This window comes from Lygodium microphyllum, chromosome 27, assembly GCF_053477565.2.
Source record: "Lygodium microphyllum isolate KBCC chromosome 27, Lygodium_microphyllum_v1.1.10, whole genome shotgun sequence".
NCBI classification, from domain to species: domain Eukaryota; kingdom Viridiplantae; phylum Streptophyta; class Polypodiopsida; order Schizaeales; family Lygodiaceae; genus Lygodium; species Lygodium microphyllum.
In genome coordinates this window covers 12,417,964-12,439,665 of record NC_141161.1, presented here as the reverse complement: position 1 = coordinate 12,439,665, position 21,702 = coordinate 12,417,964, and positions in this window count along the sequence as shown.

The following is a 21,702-nucleotide window of genomic DNA, read 5'->3' as shown; positions in this document are numbered from 1 at the left end:
AGTGCTACTCCTCGCTCTCGTGGCGGTTTGAGAGAGCATGGCTCAGGTGGTTACTATGGAGGTACAAATGCAGTGTCTCTATCTCATCGATCTGCTGGAGTTGCATAACCTTCGGGATTTGTAACACCTGTGGAGACGTCTACTCCAGTCACTCCGGCTTTTGCTCAGCCGTCCGCAAGTGGCACCCATATGGGTGCTACTCCGAGAGATACTACCTCAGTAGGTACACCAGATGTACAAGGGTCTCCTGGATATGCCTACCTAGAGGGGTATGCCTACCTTAGAGGGGTATGCCTACCTTCTAGATGATAGGTCAGAAGCAATCATCATGAATGATGAGGGGAGGAGGGTGATGGCTCGCATGAGAGATTTGTGCCAACAAGTTTTTCGGCACAATGTCTTGAATCATTGGAAGAACATACCGGAGAAGAGCAAGGACTACATAGTAGCATCCTTGCATGAGGAGTTTCCAGTACCAGCCCACAGCAGTAGATAGGTTTTCTACGGGCTAGATGATGGAGTACATGCATGCATACATGTTACACAGATGATCGAACACATGCAAGGCACTCAAGAGTGGGGCTTCAAAGCCCGAGTGGCTAGATGCAGATGAATCGCACCGACTTAGGGAGGAGGCTACAGATTCTCCAGGACATTGGAGACAACAGTGCAAGGCGACGAGGGCACGACTAGAGGCTGGAGTGGTCCATCATCTTGAGAGTGACGGCCACAAGACATATCTGGAGGACTTTGAAGTTTTTCTTTTGTTTAGCTTGCTTATTTTTTTGCAATATCCTTTGTACTGACAATCGTGTTTCTAATAGTTGTATTTTGTTTTCTTTGCACCACTCCATTACAAATCATGATCCCACTACCCTTGAGACTTAATATGCAGAGAGGCACAGTCTCACTGCATTGATCGACCGATTGTATGGACACGACGGCCCTGTAAGTCACTCATATTTCTTGTCCGTAGTTACTATGTTTAATTAGAATGCATTATTGTATGGTGAACTGATGTGTAGGTTTTTTTTTTTGCAGAGTCCGTTTAATGCTCCTTTGCAAGGGGGACGAGGTTTCGGATGGCGAGGATCTATAGCTCGCCCTTAGATCCTTGAAGCTCACATACCCTTCTTTTTTGGTCACGTGATCTGTGTAGATATTTTCTATGTAGTAGTACTATCTTGCCATGATTATAATGGTCGATTTCATTATGCGATCGTGAATTTATTTCATGTATCAGTGTTATGATTTTAGTACACTTTGCCATTATTTACACGAGCATTGTACACATTACTGAAACTATTTTGTATGGTCCAAATAAAGCACATAGTGCTTTATGTGCTGAGAGCGGAGTTTTGATGCCAAGAAGTGCTTAGAAATAGCTAAAAATTATGAATATCAAGGGAAAAATATTCAACATCGAAGGCGGCGGCTCCAGCTAGGACAATTTTAAGCACCAAGTGAAATACGACTCTTAAAAGGCGCCCGAGCGACACTTGTTGATTTTTGATAATTTTTCAGACTACCGTGCAGGTTGTCAAGAGTTACCGGCCAATGCAGGATGTCAAGCGAGACGCGCAGAAATTTACAGCACTCGATTTGGAGCCCGGACGAAAAAATGGCCAACAAATGGTCAAGATATGAAAAGGTGGACACTTGGGAGGCCAAAATTGGGCATGCCTTTTGAGTTTGGACCCCTCCCCAAAAAATTGTATGCACCTTTTGATGAAAAAATGTGGAGAGAGAATGTGGAGGCATGGCGTGATGAAGAACGGCCGATTTTTGCGCCTCCTCTCTCCACATCGTGATTTTCTGGCTGTGAAGAAGCTATGGAATGGACAATAGGGGGCAACTTCTCTCTATGGGCCGATCTTATCGCCTGTCTTCACTCATCCAATGGTGGCCTGATAGAAGAGATGAAAATCTAGTATTTCTCTCCCCTCCCTCTCTCTTCCTTAAGGGGTTGTTCTTGTGTGGAAGAAAACAATGAAGAATGATGGAGGAAAGCTTGTCCGAATGAGACCGGATTGCTTCCGGATGGATGAAGTCTTGAAGAGTGTTGTTCTTCAATATGCTGAGCATTAAATGCATGCTAGAAATCAGTCCTATACTCAAGACCAAGAAACCGAGACCTGAAAATAAGGGGTAATGCTATTTTAATGAAGAAAAATGATCTTTTTATGCTATTTGCTTTATGAAATTTTGTTTATATGGGATGAAAGTTCATTATGACATTGTTTTCCATGATTTTTAATTGTTTGCAACCTGAAAATCAGAAAATATGAGGCTACATGGCCGGAATTAATGTTAAAATACATTGAAAACACGCAATTTAAGGGTAAAATTAGGTTTTTGCTATATAAATGAGAAAAATGATATGTCACACCAACTAAATTTGAGTTTTTACTGTTAATGAATCTAAGGGCCACAGCCCACAATCAATTTTCATTTTCAATCATTATTTATTAAAGGAAAATAGACAAAAAATACCCAAAAATGGAAAAAATGGGTTTAAAAATAGAAAAAAATGGAAAACGGCTTGAGAAAAATTAGGAAATTTTATATCTATGTTTGTGCAATGTATAACAATGGCAAAGCACAAGGTTGGCCTAGGTTTGTCCCCATTTCTATGTTTTGTGTGTAATTATCATTTTTTTAAAAGAAAAAAATGCATAGAAACCTATCTAACCGATCAATGATGCAAAATGCTAAGAATTGGATGAAGAGGGATTGAAACACTGAAAGATAAAGAAAAGATTTGACTTATGCATTGTTCTTGGCATATAGGAACGGTTTGAATAAAGAGGATGGTAGCATGGGCATATGGCTCGGTACCTCCTTTCAACGCAGCACGCGTTAGTAAAATTCATGGAAATAATGCTTTATGCACCATGCACAATGCTGATCTTTCTTTTGTCTGAGCACATAGCCATACACAATTTGCATTAAGCATAATAATTAAAAGGTATCAGAAAAACCTCTTGGATACATGGCACCTGTCTTCCTTAGGTTGTGACCAATGATGAGCGTGGGAGGATGTCCTAAGCTGTAGGTTAGTCGTTGGGTCTTAAGGGAAAAGTGTAGTGAGGAATGGTACATCCTGGAATGTAAAATATTAGTACCCTGAGAGGAGTTTTTGCTCGTTTGTGTTATATGTTTAGCAACGCATCAAAGGGCCAATCCTTGCGATGTAGGAGAGCTCAGTGAGGCTCCGACTATTAGTGGGTGGAGTGCCTCCTATGTGTGTGATTGTGGCATTGCCAATGTATAAGGGTTCTCCCTTTGAGGAGTTTTAGGGAAACGTTGGACTATAAACTATAAACGTAGGAATTAAGCTTTAGGGCAGTTTGTCCTTCAGCCTTAGATTGACACTCCTGGTCTGCGAGGCCGTGAGGGTGTTTGTATGTCATGAGCATGAGGTCCGGCTAGGGCTATAGCCAATGCCGGCCCATTTTAGGTCCCATCAGTGGTGCATCTGCCAGGAGCCACTTATAAGTGGTGGTTTTCAGATCTAGGGTTTCTAGGGACCCAAAGGAAGTTGGTTTATGTCCTCTGACAAGGACTGTCAAGCCGAAATGCAAAAAGCAGAACGTGCTGAGAGGGCTAGGCAGCGGTTAGAGATCGTAAGTCGCTATTCTCCTCAAAGGAGTAGCCTAGTACATATAAGAGGCAGTGGTCTTAGTAACTCTACATAGTCTGTTAGGTGTAGGAGGAAGCGTAAGTTCTTCCTCTTCTCCACCAAGTCTACCCACTTCGTGGGGGGGTGAATACACCCGTTCAAGCTCCTATTGTTAATCCGATTGTCGCCATGGCACAACCCATTGCAATTCCTGTAGGGACGCTGGATTTACCAGCTTTAGGAGTTCCCTTGCCCATTTTTAATGGGTTAGCGGAAGAGGATGCAGAATTTCACATTTTTGAATTTCAAAGATTGATGTTCAATTATCGCATCCAAGACGAGGGACATCTCATGATGTTCTTCAATATGATGCTAAAAGGAAGGGCTGCGGTATGGTATCACAACATAGAGTCTGGAACCATAACCACAATTGATCAATTCTATGCAGCTTTCCGAGGAGAGTAAGCCCCTGAAAGAGGTGGCCAATATTGGTTGCGGGTCTTGAATGTAATGTGCCAAGACCCTCATGAGAATGTGAAAGCATATGCCAAGAAGTTGAAGGAAGTATTTCGTAAGTTACAAACTTGCATTCCCATTCCGTCGGATTGCAATACTTTTTGCATGGGTTGGATTTTAATATCCAAGTGCAATTGAGCAGTGTGTCTTGGGCAGATATAGACATCGCTATTACACGGGCAGAGGGAGTAGAAGCACGATTACAAACAACCTACTCCTCTCGAATGAATGTTAATGGGGGTTTAGTACCTGGAGGCAATCCATCATTGATGAATGGAAGTCAAGGGATGCCTATGACTAACCTTAATGGGAAAGGAAGTATGGTTCAGAATGTACCTTTACTGCAAGCTCCTCCCAGTGTGACTATGCCTATAGCAAGTCAGTTGGCTCCACCAAATGTTGGAGGCCAAGTTTCGAATGCTAATGTTGTTCCTGTGGGTCAACAACCAATGTTAAATCAGATTGTTAGGCCAATAGAATGACGGGTCGACGATCAAGGCTATGAGTCGAGTGTGATGCCAGGAGGCATATTCCACGGTGGATTCCGTGCCACAGTGGATTCCGTGAGGTTTTACGGTGGATTCCGTAAACTTAGATGACCGGGGCTCATACGCAAAGAGGATTCTTTGTGCGAGAAGTTGATGGGGACGCCTGTCCTTTTCGGGCGTTTCATTAATTTAGTGTGTACATGGGTGATTCCATAGCGGGTGATTCCGCAAAATGCATATTAAATTAATAAACGTTTATGAGTTTAGAGTGCGCACTCGTAATAAATTAAGGTTAGGATTTATTTCTAACCATTTGATTTATTTATGTAGCTGAAGACTGCTAGGTATTCACTTTTGTCGGTTTAATTGTATTATTTTACTAACAATTGTGAATGCTTCAGTTGATGTGTAGAGATAGCAGCAGTGGCGGAGGAAAGCATTGGAGTCTAGCGGGTATTCGACATTTGGACTATATTTTGATAGGCGCCACGCCTATATTTTGTTATGTCTATTGAGACATCGATTATTGATTATTATTTTGTATGCGCTTATGCGCCCGGATATGTTATTTCTATTTGGACATTGAGATTGGGCGTGCCAGACACTATGGGCACCGTCCATTAGCTTTATTTTCCTATTTTTGTAGAAAGCAAACTCAAAAGCTAAAAGCTTGTCATATTTTTGTAATTGGGCTATTATTGAGCATGAAGATTGGAAATATACATAAAATACATGCTTTGTGAAGTGCTCACACAAGGCATGGGGGAGATTGAACCCAATTTGTCTCTTGCCTCTTGTCGTGCATGCTTTTACATGGTTTTTTGTGCAAAAAGGTAGAGTACTTTGTTCTTGGGGACCTTCCAGGATTCACCACGTGAGCTATCTGCGACCGATCTACGCACCAGTGGTATCAGAATGGAGCAGAGATCAAGAGCTTCCAATCGCTACCAATCTCGGGCGAAGGCGGAGCTCCAGGAACAAATGGGCTCTACAGTCAATCTCGTCGCGAACCGTCGATATAGGCAGACTTCTGGCGATCAAGAACCTCTGTTTCCACTGTCAGATCGCGAAGGACCAAGCTCTGCAGGCGGAGGACCACTCATACATCTCCATCAACAAGTCGTTGAAAACCAGTGAGAAAATTCTTAATCCTCTTCACTAAAAGCTTAATTACAAAGCTTTAAAAGCTTAAAGGAAGCTTAAGCTTCTCAAAATCACCTCGAAGTATCAGAAGACCCCCCCGAAATTATCGCGCGGCCAAAAAACGGCCCCCCCCCCACGAAATCTGATGACGGCCTGTTAGTCCTTCTTAAGCTTCATAAGCTTAAGCTTAATTACTTAAGCTTAAGACTTTCTGCAAGTTATACAGGTCAGACAAGTCGGCAAACTCTGGGTCTCGCACTTCTGAAGTTAAGTTCCGCAAGTCGACAGTAATCAAGTTCTGTAAGTTCTGCAAGTCGGCTTAAGTTTAGCAAGTCAACAACTCTGCAAGTCTGCTAAGTCTGCAACTCTGCAAGTCAGACTAAATCAGAACTGACTAGTGCTTAAAACTCCTAGAAGACTTGTTCGTATGCAAAAACTCTGAACTGGAAAGTTGTTCGCAGCAAGCTGTTCTACCTATCTACAAGTTCGTTGAAGTACTTTCAACAAACAGAGATAGAAATATTGCAGAATTTCTGAAAAATTGAAGAAGAAATACCCAAAAATACATAGCCTTGTAACCCCAAATTTGAGCTACGCTCATCCCGCTAACCTGATTTTGAGTGAGAAAGGTTTGTTGAGTTTTACAGGATGACTACCCCACATATGGATGATCCTATGGCTGAAGATGATCTACCTGAGCCTACCATGGAACAAAAGCTGGATTTAATCATGCTACAATTGGAAGAAGAGCGAAGAGCTAGGCAAGCCTTGCAAGCACAATTGACAAAGTTACAAAGAGCGTCCACCGATAAAGAAGAACCTCAAGCTGAAGATTTGATTCGCCGTACCATCGACGCCACTCTTGAAGCACAAACCATTCGCAAGGAATCCAAGATAAGTAAACGAAGTTTCAAGTTTCGCACTTTCAATGGCATAAGAGAAGGAAAGACTGTTTTATCTTTCATTAGCCAGTTTGATGACTATTTCCATGAGGAAACTTATTCCGAAAAAGATAAAATCAAGTGTGTTACTAATCATCTGATAGACAGAGCATCACTTTGGTGGACTGTAGTCCGCAAGAGCATAGAATGTCCTGCTACTTGGGAAGATTTCAAGAAAAAGTTCATGCAAAATTTCCTTCCACCGCAATTTCATGAGAAGGCTATCAAGCAATGGGATTTACTTCAACAGCGAGATCGTGAGCCTATTCCACAGTATATAGAGCGTTTTTGGAATGCACTCCTACAGCTACGCATGCTTGAAGATGTACCAGAGACGACCCATAAGCGGAAGTATATGTCTTGACTTCTTGGACATTACTACGCTGAAGTGAACATGTTCAAGCCTGCTACCCTTGAAGACGCCATCTCCTTAGCTCACGACACTGAAGATAAGTTACGCGGAAGAGATCGACGACCACAACCATTCCAAGCTAACGGTAATTATGGAACTAAACAATTCAATTCCAATTTTAGAAGGTTTAATCCAGGTCATTTCTCATCACCATCTTTCCGCAAGAATTGGCCTAAACCACCTGCATTACCATCCACTGTCAATCCAAATCCAAAGCCTATTCCACAAGCAAATCCAAATGTACCCAGACTCCCAGCCATTGCAAATAATGTGACAAAAGCCAAGCCAATAGTATGCTACAAGTGTCACCAGCCAGGGCATCTCGCAGCAAATTGTCATTCAAAGAAGCCACCAGCACATATCAACTACCTTGGAGCCATGGACGAAGACGAGCATGAGGATATGCCGGATTTCACTGAAGAAGAGGATGATATTACTACTACTTCCGACACTTTACCAGGTATGCCTACTTCACATTCATTGTTGACTATGAAATGTATGGTGCATGGAAAAGAAAGAACTATCTTGCATGATGACGGTAGTACCCATGACTTTATTTCAGCAAAATTGGTAAAGGAATTAAAATTGCATACTGTACCTACGAATTATCGCATAAAAGCTGCATTTTTAGGCACTAGGTACAATGGCACACAAGAAGTACAAGATTTAGAAATTCAAATTGGTCCATATATTGAAAGAAGAAATTTCTTAGTTATCCCATTACAGTTAAGCGACATTATTCTAGGAATGCCATGGAGACACCAGCATAATCCAAATATAGATTATTCCACGCACACAATGAATATTAATTTTCAAGGAAAATCTATTACATTATATGGTATGCATGCATCTCATACTTTTCCACTGCTTTCGCATACTCAAGCAAAACGTGCACTACGCAAGAATACTAAATCATATCTCATTTGGGTGAATGAATTGCACGCAAAGGAAAATCATATGCACCCTAGGCATAAGGAATTTCTTGCATATTTTAAGGACTGTTTTGCAGAAGACCTACCACCAGGTTTACCTCCATCACGTCCAGAAGACCATAAGATTGATCTAATACCTGGCACACAACCACCTTGCAAAGCACCATATAGGCACAATCAAATAGAGCAAAAAGAAATCCAGAGTCAAGTTGAAGAATTACTAAATAGAGGCCTAATTCGACCTAGCAGTTCTCCATTCAGTGCACCTGTGCTCTTAGTCAAAAAAAAGAATAATACTTATCGTATGTGTATTGACTACCGAGCATTAAATAAGATCACTGTAAAGAATAGGTACCCTATACCTAGAGTTGATGACCTTATGGACAAACTGCAAGGATCTTCTATATTTAGTAAAATTGACCTTAAGTCTAGGTATCATCAGGTGAGGCTAGATAGATCTGACATATTTAAGACTGCATTCAGGACACAGTTTGGCCATTATGAATTCTTAGTCATGCCATTCAGATTAACTAATGCACCTGCTACTTTCAGTAGAATGATGAACCGTATTTTTCTGAAATATCAATATTGTGTGATTGTTTTCTTTGATGATATTTTGGTGTTCAGTCAAAGTGAAAAAGAGCATTATGAGCATTTATCATTAGTTTTTCAATTACTGAAAGAAAATCAATTGTTTGCAAATCCTGAAAAGAGCGAATTCTTTAAGACAGAAATAGAATATTTAGATCATATTGTATCAAAAGAAGGAATAAAAGTTGATCCTAAGAAAATTGATGCAATATTGCATTGGCCTGTTCCTAAAAATGTACATGAATTACGCTCATTCCTTGGTCTTGCTAGTTTCTATAGGAAGTTTGTACGTAATTTTTCATTACTTGCTTTACCCTTAACCAAACTTCTTAAGAAAGGAATTGTTTATCAATGGACTGAAACTCAGCAGAAATCCTTTGATTTACTGAAACGTGCATTAACCAATGCCCCTGTTTTACAATTGCCTGACTTTAATAGACCATTCTTTCTAGTTGTGACCGATGCTAGCGGATCAGGAATAGGAGCCGTATTAATGCAAGATAACCATCCAATAGCATATTCTAGTTCTAATCTGAAACCCTCTGAGCTCAAATATTCCACTTATGACAAGGAACTATTAGCAGTTGTACAAGCATTAAAACAATGGAAGCATTATTTAATGGGTTCAGAATTCATGATAAAGACTGACCAGCAAAGCATTAGACATCTACTTAGCCAATCCCAAATTTCTGACCGTCATATCAAATGGGCTTCCTTCATTCAAAGCTTTCATCCTATCATTCAATACCAACCTGGAAAAGAAAATGTAGTTGCTGATGCATTGAGTAGAAGACCTGCAATTCATAATATTTCTATCATATCTTTTGATTCTTTGATTGCTATGAAAGATACATACCACCAGGATATTACTTTTCATTCTGATTGGCAAAAATTAGTTCAAAATAATTTCATTCCTATTGATTCATTGTCATATAATGATGGATTTATGTTTTTTGAAAAGAGCCTGTGTGTTACTATTCCATTCCGATCTTTTGTTTTGAATGAAATTCATTGTCCCCCATATCAAGGTCATAGAGGTATCATTTCTACATTACGCATGTTAACTGAAGATTTTTATTGGCCGCATATGGATGCAGATGTATCTAATTTCGTATCTGAATGTTTAATTTGTCAAAGAATAAAGAGACATCATGGTAAACAGTATGGATTATTAATGCCTTTATCTATTCCATCTAAACCTTGGGAACATATTTCTATGGATTTCATTACTGGTTTACCAAATACTAAATCTAACCATGACATGATTTGGACAATTGTAGATAGATTTAGTAAGCAAGCATATTTCATTGCATGTAAGAAAACTTTAACAGCATCACAAGCAGCAGAGTTATTTCTGAAAACTATTTTTACTAACCATGGATTGCCAAAAGTGATTATTTCAGATCGAGATTCTAGATTTTGTAATAATTTTTGGATTACACTGTTTGCAAATCTAGGCACAAAGATTGATTTCTCATCTGCATTTCATCCAGAAACAAATGGACAAACAGAAGCCACAAATAGCACTATTTTAGATCTTTTATGTGCATATACTATCTCTAAACCTCAGACATGGGATACTCATTTACATTTATTACAGTTTGCATACAACAATACACCGCACACATCTACAAAGAAAGCACCTTTTGAAGTTATTTATGGATATAGATTATCTACACCTATTGCATCTTTGTCTAATAGAATTCAGAGTGCTGATGATATTGCTACTATGCATAACAGTATTTTTGATGAGATAAAGGATATGATTGCTAAAGCCCAACAATCATATACCAAACAAGCCAACAAGAAAAGACAAGCCATGAATTTCAAAGTTGATGATTATGTTTGGCTTAGAATAGAAAAGCGTAGACTGCAAAGTGTAGATAGACATCCAGTTGTCAAATTAGCTCCTAGATTCTATGGACCATTTAGAATTATTCATAAGATTAATGACAATGCCTTCAAGTTAGAACTGCCATCTCATTGGAAAATTCATAATACATTTCATATTAGTCTATTGAGACCATTTAGAGGCCAATTACCTATCCACCCTGTTTATGAAAACCCACCTTTATTAGAGGAAGAGACTGAAATACTTGAACCAGAAGCCATCATAGACACTGACTACATGACCACTAGAACTGGCCGAAGGTATTTTAGATATCTAGTCAAATTTAAGAACCATCCTGTAGAGGAAGCACAATGGATGCACGCTAGAGACTTAAATGCTTTCTCCACTCTGTTAGCTCCACATTGAGCTAATAGCAATTGAGGTCAATTGCTATCCCACCCCAGGGGTATGATGCCAGGAGGCATATTCCACGGTGGATTCCATGCCATGGTGGATTCCGTGAGGTTTTATGGTGGATTCCGTAAACTTAGATGACCGGGGCTCATACGCAAAGAGGATTCTTTGTGCAAGAAGTTGATGGGGACGCCTGTCCTTTTCGGGCGTTTCATTAATTTAGTGTGTACATGGGTGATTCCATAGCGGGTGATTCCGCAAAATGCATATTAAATTAATAAACGTTTATGAGTTTAGAGTGCGCACTCGTAATAAATTAAGGTTAGGATTTATTTCTAACCATTTGATTTATTTATGTAGCTGAAGACTGCTAGGTATTCACTTTTGTCGGTTTAATTGTATTATTTTACTAACAATTGTGAATGCTTCAGTTGATGTGTAGAGATAGCAGCAGTGGCAGAGGAAAGCATTGGAGTCTAGCGGGTATTCGACATTTGGACTATATTTTGATAGGCGCCACGCCTATATTTTGTTATGTCTATTGAGACATCGATTATTGATTATTATTTTGTATGCGCTTATGCGCCCGAATATGTTATTTCTATTTGGACATTGAGATTGGGCGTGCCAGACACTATGGGCACCGTCCATTAGCTTTATTTTCCTATTTTTGTAGAAAGCAAACTCAAAAGCTAAAAGCTTGTCATATTTTTGTAATTGGGCTATTATTGAGCATGAAGATTGGAAATATACATAAAATACATGCTTTGTGAAGCGCTCACACAAGGCATGGGGGAGATTGAACCCAATTTGTCTCTTGCCTCTTGTCGTGCATGCTTTTACATGGTTTTTTGTGCAAAAAGGTAGAGTACTTTGTTCTTGGGGACCTTCCAGGATTCACCACGTGAGCTATCTGCGACCGATCTGCGCACCAGAGTGCATCTAATGTCCTTGGCAAAGTCAAGGATATGATGAAGAATTATACCGATATGTTTTCCAAACAATATTGACAAATAGTCGTCGACATTAATTTCTTGATGAAGCAACAAAATCTGATAGGGAGTCGACGCTCTGAAGAGGGTGGACCCTCAAGGTTTAGTTGTAAGTGGTGTGGTGGCCAGCACTTCCCCAAAAACTGTCCAAATGTGAAATGTGACATTTGTGGGAAGTCGGGCCATTTAGCTGCTACCTATTGGAGTAAGATTAGTTCTCTCCAACAAGGGAGTAAACAGCCGGGCCCAGTGAATCATAGAGTGCAAGGAAATAACTTGCAGCAGAATGATGCATCGAGGCAAATATTGCAGAGGGGAAAAACAACTATAGAAGAGTTGCCACAAGGCAATGGAGTCAGCCTTATTGAGGCTGTACGAGTCAATGATGCCGAAACCTCTAACTTAAGATCCGTGACAAGAGACCAAAAGGTTAAAGAGGTTGACAAAGATAATACAAAACTGGTTGAGACAAACCCTAAACAAGGGGATAAGGGGACACAAGTCCAGAGTCCTAGTATGGAAGGGGGACCGTTAAGGCCGGTTGACAGAAAAGGCGACCCTAAGAAGGATGAGGAAGTGCTAAGAAAGAAGGCAAGAGCCAAGAAAGAAGCACCCAAACCGGTCCAAAGACCAAAAGAGAGGATGGTTTGGCAAGAAAAGAGGGCTTTGGCTACCTATCATGATTTTGATTTAGCAAGTTCCCTTTGTGAAGTTAAACCAGATGTGAACCTCTTGCAATTGATTAAATTATCTCTAGGAGTACGCAAGGAATTTAAGAAGATCCTGAGTATTGGGTATATTGTAGAACCTTTTGGCATAGCACGAGTAGGGGAAGATTAGTTTGACCATGCTAAAAAGAACTGCCCTAGGGTTCCAGCTTATGTGGATGGAATATTGGTGGAACATGCCATTGTAGACACTGGATCCTCCATCAATATCATGAGATCAGAATTGATAGAGAGGTTGGGTCTAGGCATCCAGAAAGACAGCTCCATCCTTCTGAGAATGGCTGATGATAGTCTAAGACAACCAAAAGGTTGCGTTACTAAGGTCCATGTTACAGTTGCGAGTGTAGAATGTTTCTTGGACTTTAGGGTGATCAGATTTGCAGGACGTCCTAGCTATCAAGTTTTTCTAGGTAAGCCTTGGATCTTACGAACAGAGTGTCAAGTCGATATACCCACCGATCGAGTGGTTTTAGGTAGAGGTGCTAATCGAGTAATAGTCGATGCTAACCCTGAGTCTCCTCAGAGTGAGAGAGCTCCTTTATCTTCTACTGAATTAGAGACAGCAGACGATCCATCTGGGAGTGAGACATCATCCAGCGATGAATCTAAAGAGGGTTCCACTAACAGAGGATATTTATCAGATAACTCTAAATGAGCCGATAGAGCTACAAGATAAGATAAGAGATGCGGATGTGATTGAGTTAGACCTTGGCATGCCGAACAATTCACGGCCAATTAAATTAGGTTCCATGCTTAGTTCAGCAGAAAGGGAGGACTATGTGTCCTTGATTCAGGAATTCCGTGACATCTTTGCTTGGAGCTATGATGAGCTGAGAGGCATTCCTCCCAGCCTAGCTGTTCATACTATTCCTGTAAAAGAAGATAGTCGTCCTGTGCGTTAGAAAGTAAGGCGTATGCCTTTCGAATTGAGGGATGGGCTGTTTGAGGAGTTACAGAAGTTAAAGAAAGCTGGTTTAATATTTCCTATAAAACACACAGAATGGTGTTCACCGGTTGTTATCAAGAAGAAGAAAAACAACCAGATCCGATTATGTGTAGATTTTTGAGAGCTGAACAAGCAGACGATTAAAGATTACTACCCGTTGCCATTTATTGACTAGATTTTGGATCAATTAACGGGTAGGGAAATATATTCATTCATGGATTGCTTTCCAGGATATAACCAGATGGAAATTGCAGAAGAGGACAAGTTGAAAATGACTTTTATTACTGTCTTTGGTACTTTTGCGTACCATGTGATGGCCTTTGGTTTGTGCAATGCACCTGGATCGTGGCAACGAATAGTAGACAAGACCTTTGGTGACATCTCCCCGGATGAATTGAAAGTATTTATTGATGACTTGGGGGTAGCCACTGTAAGAGAAAGGATGTTGATTATTTTGAGAAAGTGCTTTGAGCATTGCAGACAATTGTGTATCGCTCTTAATCCAAGGAAGTGTATCTTTGGAGTGCCTTATGGGCTATTGCTAGGCCATGTGGTCAGTTTAGTAGGGATAGCAACTGACCCTGAAAAGATCAAGGTTATAGTGGCTATGAGTCCACCACGCACTCCCAAAGAGGTGCACAGCTTTCTGTCGTCGATAGGATACTATCGGAGGCTTATAAATGCCTTGGCAGAAATAATGTTGCCATTAACGAATTTATTATCCTTTAGCTGTCTATTTGAATGGAGCGACCCTTGTAAGGTAGATTTTGAGGATGTGAAGCAGGAGCTAGTAAAAGCACCCACTTTAAAAGCACCTAAAAGAGGTGAGGTGTTCTATATATTTTCAGCAACCACCATGCATAGTATAAGCTGCTGTTTAGCCCAAATTTTGGAGGACAAGTGGTATCATTCGATAGCTTTTGCTAGTCGAAAATTGGGCATTTCAGAGATCAATTATACCTACATGGAGAAGTTGTGTCTTGCGATGGTCTTTGGGACTAAGAAATTCAGGCACTACATCCTCTATGAAAAGGTAGTGTTCTATACGAAGGCGGAAGGGCTTAGATTGCTTATGAACAAGCTACAACCGCCTAATCGTTTGGCAAAGTGGTTCATCACTTTGCAGGAGTTTGATTATGAGATTAAGAGTAAGCCACCGAGGTTGCAAGGTATTGTGGAATGCCTTGTGGATTTCGGGGAGCCGAAAGAGATTTTGGCTGAAGGAAGTGAAATTGAGGAAATGTTTAAAATTGATATAGCTCCCATTCCATCTTGGTATGCTGCTATTATGCATTATCTATCAACAGGAGAGACTGGAGCTGGTTTGTCAAAATCAGAAAAGAGGAAAATCAAACAGCAAGCTTTGAAGTTTTCCTTGATCGCAGGGACACTATATCGGCAGGGTGTTGATGATATCTATTGCCGATGTGTGATGCCTGACGAGGTTCCTTTTATCTTAGAAGAGTGACATGACTCTGCATGCGGAGGGCACTTTGCGGGACGGTTGACAGCACAAAAAGCTTTAAGAGTTGGGTATTGGTGGCCTTCCATCTTCCAAGATTCCTTTGAGTATGTTAAGATATGTGATACCTGTCAAAGACATGACAGCAGAGAGAATAGGAAACGTCCACTTACGCCTATCATGGCTATCCTTCCATTTGAGAAGCGGGGCATTGATTTTGTGGGTCCTATTACCCCATCGTCTACTACCCAGAAGAGGTACATTATCTTAGCCACTGATTATTTTACAAAATGATCAGAAGCACGGGCGACGAGGCAGGACAATGCAAAAGAGACTGCAAGTTTCCTTTTAGAGTAGATTATCTGTCATTTCGGTCCGCCAAAAGAATTAGTGTCGGACCGTGGCACTCATTTTTTGAACAAAGTGATCAAAAGCTTGACTGAAGCTTGGCAAATCAAGCACAATAAAACGACTCCTTATAATCCGCAAGCAAATGGCATGTGGAAAGTACTAATAAGCAGCTTGTGGGGATCTTGTCTAAAATAGTCTCTGAGAAGAAACGAGACTGGGACAGGAAGTTGTATGTGGTAGTATGGGTGTACAATACAACGTTCAAGCGAGCTACCGGCCATACTCCATTTAAATTAGTTTATGGAGAAGAGTGTGTGTTACCCCTTGAAATTGAGTTGCCAACCATACGATTTGCAATTAACCATTCTTTGGGAGATAAGGATTCCCTTTTTGAACGTTTCACGACCATAGCCCACCTTGATGAGCTGAGCACAGCTTATTACACCAAGAGGTAGCTAAACGTCGGATGAAGCAGTTGCATGACCTTAAAGCCAAGAAATATACCTTTAAAAAATGGCAATTAGTCCTCTATTATGATGCCGTAGGGAGCTATTTCCAGGGAAGCTGGAACCTAAATGGGATGGCCCCTTCAAGATTGTCAGGTTGGGGAAAAATAGGTCTACGGCTCTATTAGCTGATCTACAAGGAGTAGAGTTTAAAAATAAGGTTAATCTTAATAAGATTAAACCTTATTATTTCTAAGTATGCTAATATAGAGAAATGCATTGCAGGTCCACGCTGGGGATGATTTGAGACCTGCGAAAGAACTTCAAGTCGATTGATGGGTCGGTTAATTCCTTATTTGGAGCACCCATATCTGGAGCAGAGATACCATTAGGGGAAACTCATCTGGTGGAGCAAAGGATACAAAGTGATTGAGCAAGAAGATGGAACCTTTGTGTGGGAGATCAAAGTCTTCTGCCATCACTGCTTACGACTATTGATAAGTATCCCTGTTGAGTTCAATGAAGAAGGTGGGATGGAGCCGTCAGTTCATCCTCTCAACATGCTATACTTTGAATCTCATAATTGCGAATAGAGGAGTTCGTGATGGCAGGCTGTGTAAACCCATTGTGGACGTATACATTATATTTTGACGGAGCGTCCAGGGGCCCTAATAAAAAAGGGAGTGTTGGAGTAGTAATCCGAGATCCCCGACGTAGAGTTACGATGAAGTTAGCTGCTTATCTTGGGGTAGGATTCACTAACAATATGGCGGAGTATAAAGCCTTGATTATGGGACTGCATATTGCCAAACAAGGTGGTATTTGTCTGTTGTTAGTAAAAGGGGATTCCCAGTTGATCCTGAATCAGCTAGATGGGACATACACAGTGCAGAATCCCATTCTTTGTATGTATCATCAAACTGCTATGACCCTACTTGAGGAGTTTGAGGAAGTGTCTTTTCAACTGATTCCACATTACTAGAATCAGTTTGTGGATTCGCTAGCAAATCTTGCTTATGAGGAAGACCTCTTCTTCAATTGTGGTCCTAGTTTGGATATTGTGATCAATGATGAAACAGGACCCGGTCGCTTGTGGGGAATGTTATTGGAACATGCAATATATGGCAGACGATGGTTGATATGGGTGATGCAAAGAGTAGCCGAGACCAATCTATCGTTATTATCCTGGACCCATAGGTTGATTAGACAACATGTTATGCGTACGCCTGTTGTTGTATATGCAGAAGGGATGGGTCATAACCTTATGCATTTAGTTTAGGACTGTGAGCCTGTTTTTCCTCCTTTGAAAGGGGCATGTTATTGTAAATTTGTGCTATTTTAGGGAGGGATGTGTAGGTACTATTCTATTTTACTTCATTAGGCCAAGAGGGCCGATTAAGTTTTGTAGTGAAGTGCTATATTTCATTAGGCCAAGAGGGCCAGTTGTCTGTTTAGTGCAGGTACGGTTAATGGTTTCTTGTTTTAGTTTTGTGCTAGATAGGTTCGGAAGAAGAGCTTGGAAGGAGCCTTTTGTTGCGTGGAAGCTTCTCGTGGCCCTATCCAGGTGATATCTCTCCTTTATGAGTATCGTGTTCTTCTGCTATATGTGTTTGTGTACTTGTAGGGGATTTTCTTTTCTTGTTGGGGACCGGCGTCCAAGGCATGACGTCCCAGGTTTAGGTTCAATATGTTTGAGGGAGGTCTGAGTAGTCGTTGCCTCCTGTAAAGACATTATCAGACATCGAAAGATCTGTTTTAGACAGTAGTCCTGGTGACCTTGTTCTGCTGGCCTGCTAGGCAGCTGTTCTAGGAGTTCTTGTTAGTGGTGAGGCAGTTAGAGAAGCCTATCAGAAAAAAAATAATGATGATAGGGGAAATAAAACCCTGAATATCTTAAAGACAATAAATATATACAAAGGTGTGTAAAAAGGGGTTCTAACCCCCTATAAAAATTGAAAAGAAAAGAATGAAAAACTTATAAGCAGTTGATCATCGCCTTGCGAGGGCTTGGTAGGTTCCTGGGGACGAGTCAGACCCGGGGCCGATGCCTTGTCTTCCTAGGGGTGGCATCTTGTTGGAAAAGAAGAAAGTAAGGAAGTTTGGAGCGAAAACAAAAGTAAGCATCAGAAAAGAATTAAGTGTCGCCTTGCGAGGGCTTGGTAGGTTCTTGGGTACCGAGACAGGACCTGAGGGCGATGCCCTGTTCTCCTTGGGTCACTATGCTCAGCTCCCTCCTTTTCACATACCCGAGTATGGAAAAAATAAACCCTAAAAGAAGAAATGTGCTATAAGAAAATACTTCTTGATCAGGCTATAGGAGTCCTCGCCTAGTAGGAGCTCCTGGTTGTGTTGTCCTTAGTTAGGTAGGTAGTTCAAACTACCACTTAGGGCAACCTCTTTGATAGTTCTTTTTAGTTTGACCGTGTTGGAGCAGTCAGTTAGTGACTAGCTTGGGACCTTCTATCAGATTATGCTAGGCCTACTCCTTGTGGATGTCATGCCTTGGTTTTGTCAAGGGGTAGGGTGAGCACTGTGCTATGTTTTAGTATGTATCTATTTTGTATCAGCTTGATACTTCCTTTGGTTGTTTTGTGCAGATTTATTGTGGGATTCAACGGGCTGGGTCGCCCTATCCCGTGGTCGCCAATGAGAGCAGATTTTTGATGCCGAGAAGTGCTTAAAAATAGCTAAAAATTACAAATACCAAGGGAAAAATATTCAACATCGAAGGCGGCAGCTCCAACTAGGACGATTTTAAGCACAAAGTGAAATACGACTCTTAAAAGGCGTCCGAGCGACACTTGTTGATTTTTGATAAATTTTCAGACTGCCGTGTAGGTTTCAGGAGTTGCCGGCCAATGCAGAATGTCAAGCCAGATGCGTAGAAATTTACAACACTCGATTTGGAGCCCGGACGGGGAAATGGCCAAGAAATGGTTAAGATATGAAAAGGTGGACACTTGGGAGGCCAAAATTAGGCATGCCTTTTGAGTTTGGACCCCCCTCCCCCCCCAAAAAATTTTATGCACCTTTTGATGAAAAACGTGGAGAGAGAATGTGGAGGCATGGCGTGATGAAGAACGGCCGATTTTTGCGCCTCCTCTCTCCTCATCATGATTTTCTGGCTTTGAAGAAGCTATGGAATGGACAATAGGGGGCAACTTCTCTCTATGGGCCGATCTTATTGCCTGTCTTCGCTCGTCCAATGGTGGCCTAAATGAAGAAAAGGAAATATAGTACTTCTCTCTCCTTTCTCTCTCTCCCTTAAGGGGTTGTTCTTTTGTGGAAGAAGACAGTCCCGTACTCAAGACCAAGAAACCGAGACCTGAAAATAAGCGGTAATGCTATTTTTATGAAGAAAAATGATCTTTTTATGTTATTTGCTTTATGAAATCTTGTTCATATGGGATGAAATTTCATTATGACATTGTTTTCCATGAGTTTTAACTGTTTGCAACCTGAAAATCAGAAAATATGAGGCTACATGGCCGGAATTAATGTTAAAATACATGGAAAATACGTGGTTTAAGGGTAAAATTGGGTTTTGCTATATAAATGAGAAAAATGATATGTCACACCAACTAAATCTGAGTTTTGGCTGTCAATCAACCTAAGGGCCACAACCCATAATCAATTTTCATTTTCATTCATTATTTATTAAAGAAAAATAGAGAAAAAATGGGTTTAAAAATAGGAAAAAATGAAAAACGGGTTGAGAAAAATTAAGAAAAATTATATCTATGTTTGTGCAATGTATAACGATGGCAAAGCACAAGGTTGGCCTCGGTTTGTCCCCGTTTCTATGTTTTGTGCGTATTTATCGTTCTTTTAAAAGGGAAAAATGCATAGAAACCCTATCTAACTGATCAATGATGCAAAATGCTAAGAGTTGGATGAAGAGGGGCTAAAACACTGAAAGATAAAGAAAAGATTTTATTTATGCATTGTACTTGGCATATAGGACCGATTTGAATAAAGAGGATGGTAGCATTGACATATGGCTCAGTGCCTCCTTTCAACGCAGCACGCGTTAGTAAAATTCATGGAAAGAATAGTTTATGCACCATGCACAATGCTGATCTTTCTTTTATCTGAGCACATAGCCATATACGATTTGCATTAAGCATAATACTTAAAAGGTATCAGAAAAACCTCCTGGATGCATGGCACCTATCTTCCTTAGGTTGTGACCAACGATGAGCATGGGAGGATGTCCTAAGCTGTAGGTTAGTCGTTGGGTCCTAAGGGAAAAGTGTAGAGAGGAATGGTACATCCTGGAACGTAAAATATTAGTACCCTGAGAGGAGTTTGTGCTCGTTTGTATTATATGTTTAGCAATGCATCAAAGGGCCAATCCCTGCGATGTAGGAGAGTTGCAGTGAGGCTCCGACTATTAGTCGGTGGAGTGCCTCCTATGTGTGTGATCGTGGCATTGCCAATGTGTAAGGGTTCTCCCTTTGAGGAGTCTTAGGGAAACGTTGGACTATAAACTATAAACGCAGGAATTAAGCTTTAGGGCAATTTGTCCTTCAGCCTTAGATTGACGCTCCTGGTCTGCAAGGCCGTGAGGGTGTTTGTATGTCATGAGCATGAGGTCCGGCTAGTGCTATAGCCAGTGCCGGCCCATTTTAGGTCCCATCATGTGCCTACCACAAAAAAATTTTTCCCTGTTAATGTTGAGTGTTGAAATGACTTATTTTTTGGCTGATTTTTGTTGTTTTTGAGAGCTGAATGGTTGATTTTATGAGACTATTGATTGGTTTGGAAGTGGTTTCAGAGTGTTTTGGATGATAATGATTGTGTTTTGGAAGTTCATGATGTTTATTAGTGGTTCTGTGATGTTCTGATAGGTTCTGATTGGTTCTGTATACCTTCTGTTTTGCTATGTTTTGGTCTGTTTTGTTCTGATTGTCTTCTGTAAGGAGGGATGGAGTATTGATTGATGAAGAATGAGATATTGTGAAAGCTTATTGAATGGTTTGTGAGAGTTTGGAATGGTTTGAGAATGAGTTATGTGGTTTTGATGACCTTCTGTAGGTCTTCTGTAGAGCTTCTGTCTCTGTTTTATTCTGTACTGTAGCTGTTCTGGTACTGTTCTGTGACTGTTCTGTATGCTTCTGTATGTGTTCTGATGGATGAGAGTGTAGCTTGGGAAAGTTTTCTAGCCTTGGAAAGAGGTGAATACAAGTGCAAAAGAGCTGGAAGAAGTGGAAGAAGTAGCTGCTGAAAACTCAAGTGAAGACTGGAGTGAAGTGACAGTAGTGAGCTATGAAAGGACACTGTAGTGGCTCTGGTGACTCTTCATATCAGACATACCTCTTGGGAGGGGTATCCACGACCTAAGAGGGATTATTGAGTGTGATTTTGAGAGATTGTAGTGAGGATATGATGTATTATTGATGGAGAGAGAGAGAGAGAGAGTCAGAGATAGCCAATTCTACTCAAACAGAGTGATTGTATATGAGAGATTGAGAGAGAAGACTATGAAGATATTGAAGATGAATACTATGTGATGTATTTCCATTCAAAGATGGTGTATTTCTTTTCTTTCTTTGTTCTATTGATGGATTTTGTGAAGATATTGAAGAATATGGTTGATTCTATCAAATCCGTGGGAGATCTACATGATGCTGCATGAAGATTTGTTGTGCCTGGTGTTCTTTTCTTCATTGTGATCATATGAAACATGATAAACAAGCTTGTTGATGTTACAAGATAGATTTTCTTGCAAGAGAATTTCCTTTTCCTTGGTGTTCCTCTTGGGGCTCCATGTTTTTGGTGCGCAGCCGGGGAATCTTGCCATCAACAAGCACCAGAAGAGGCTAAAAATGAAGGAAATGGTATTGCCAAGAAGAGAAGAATTCAATGGATGTTTGTAAAGTTCCTT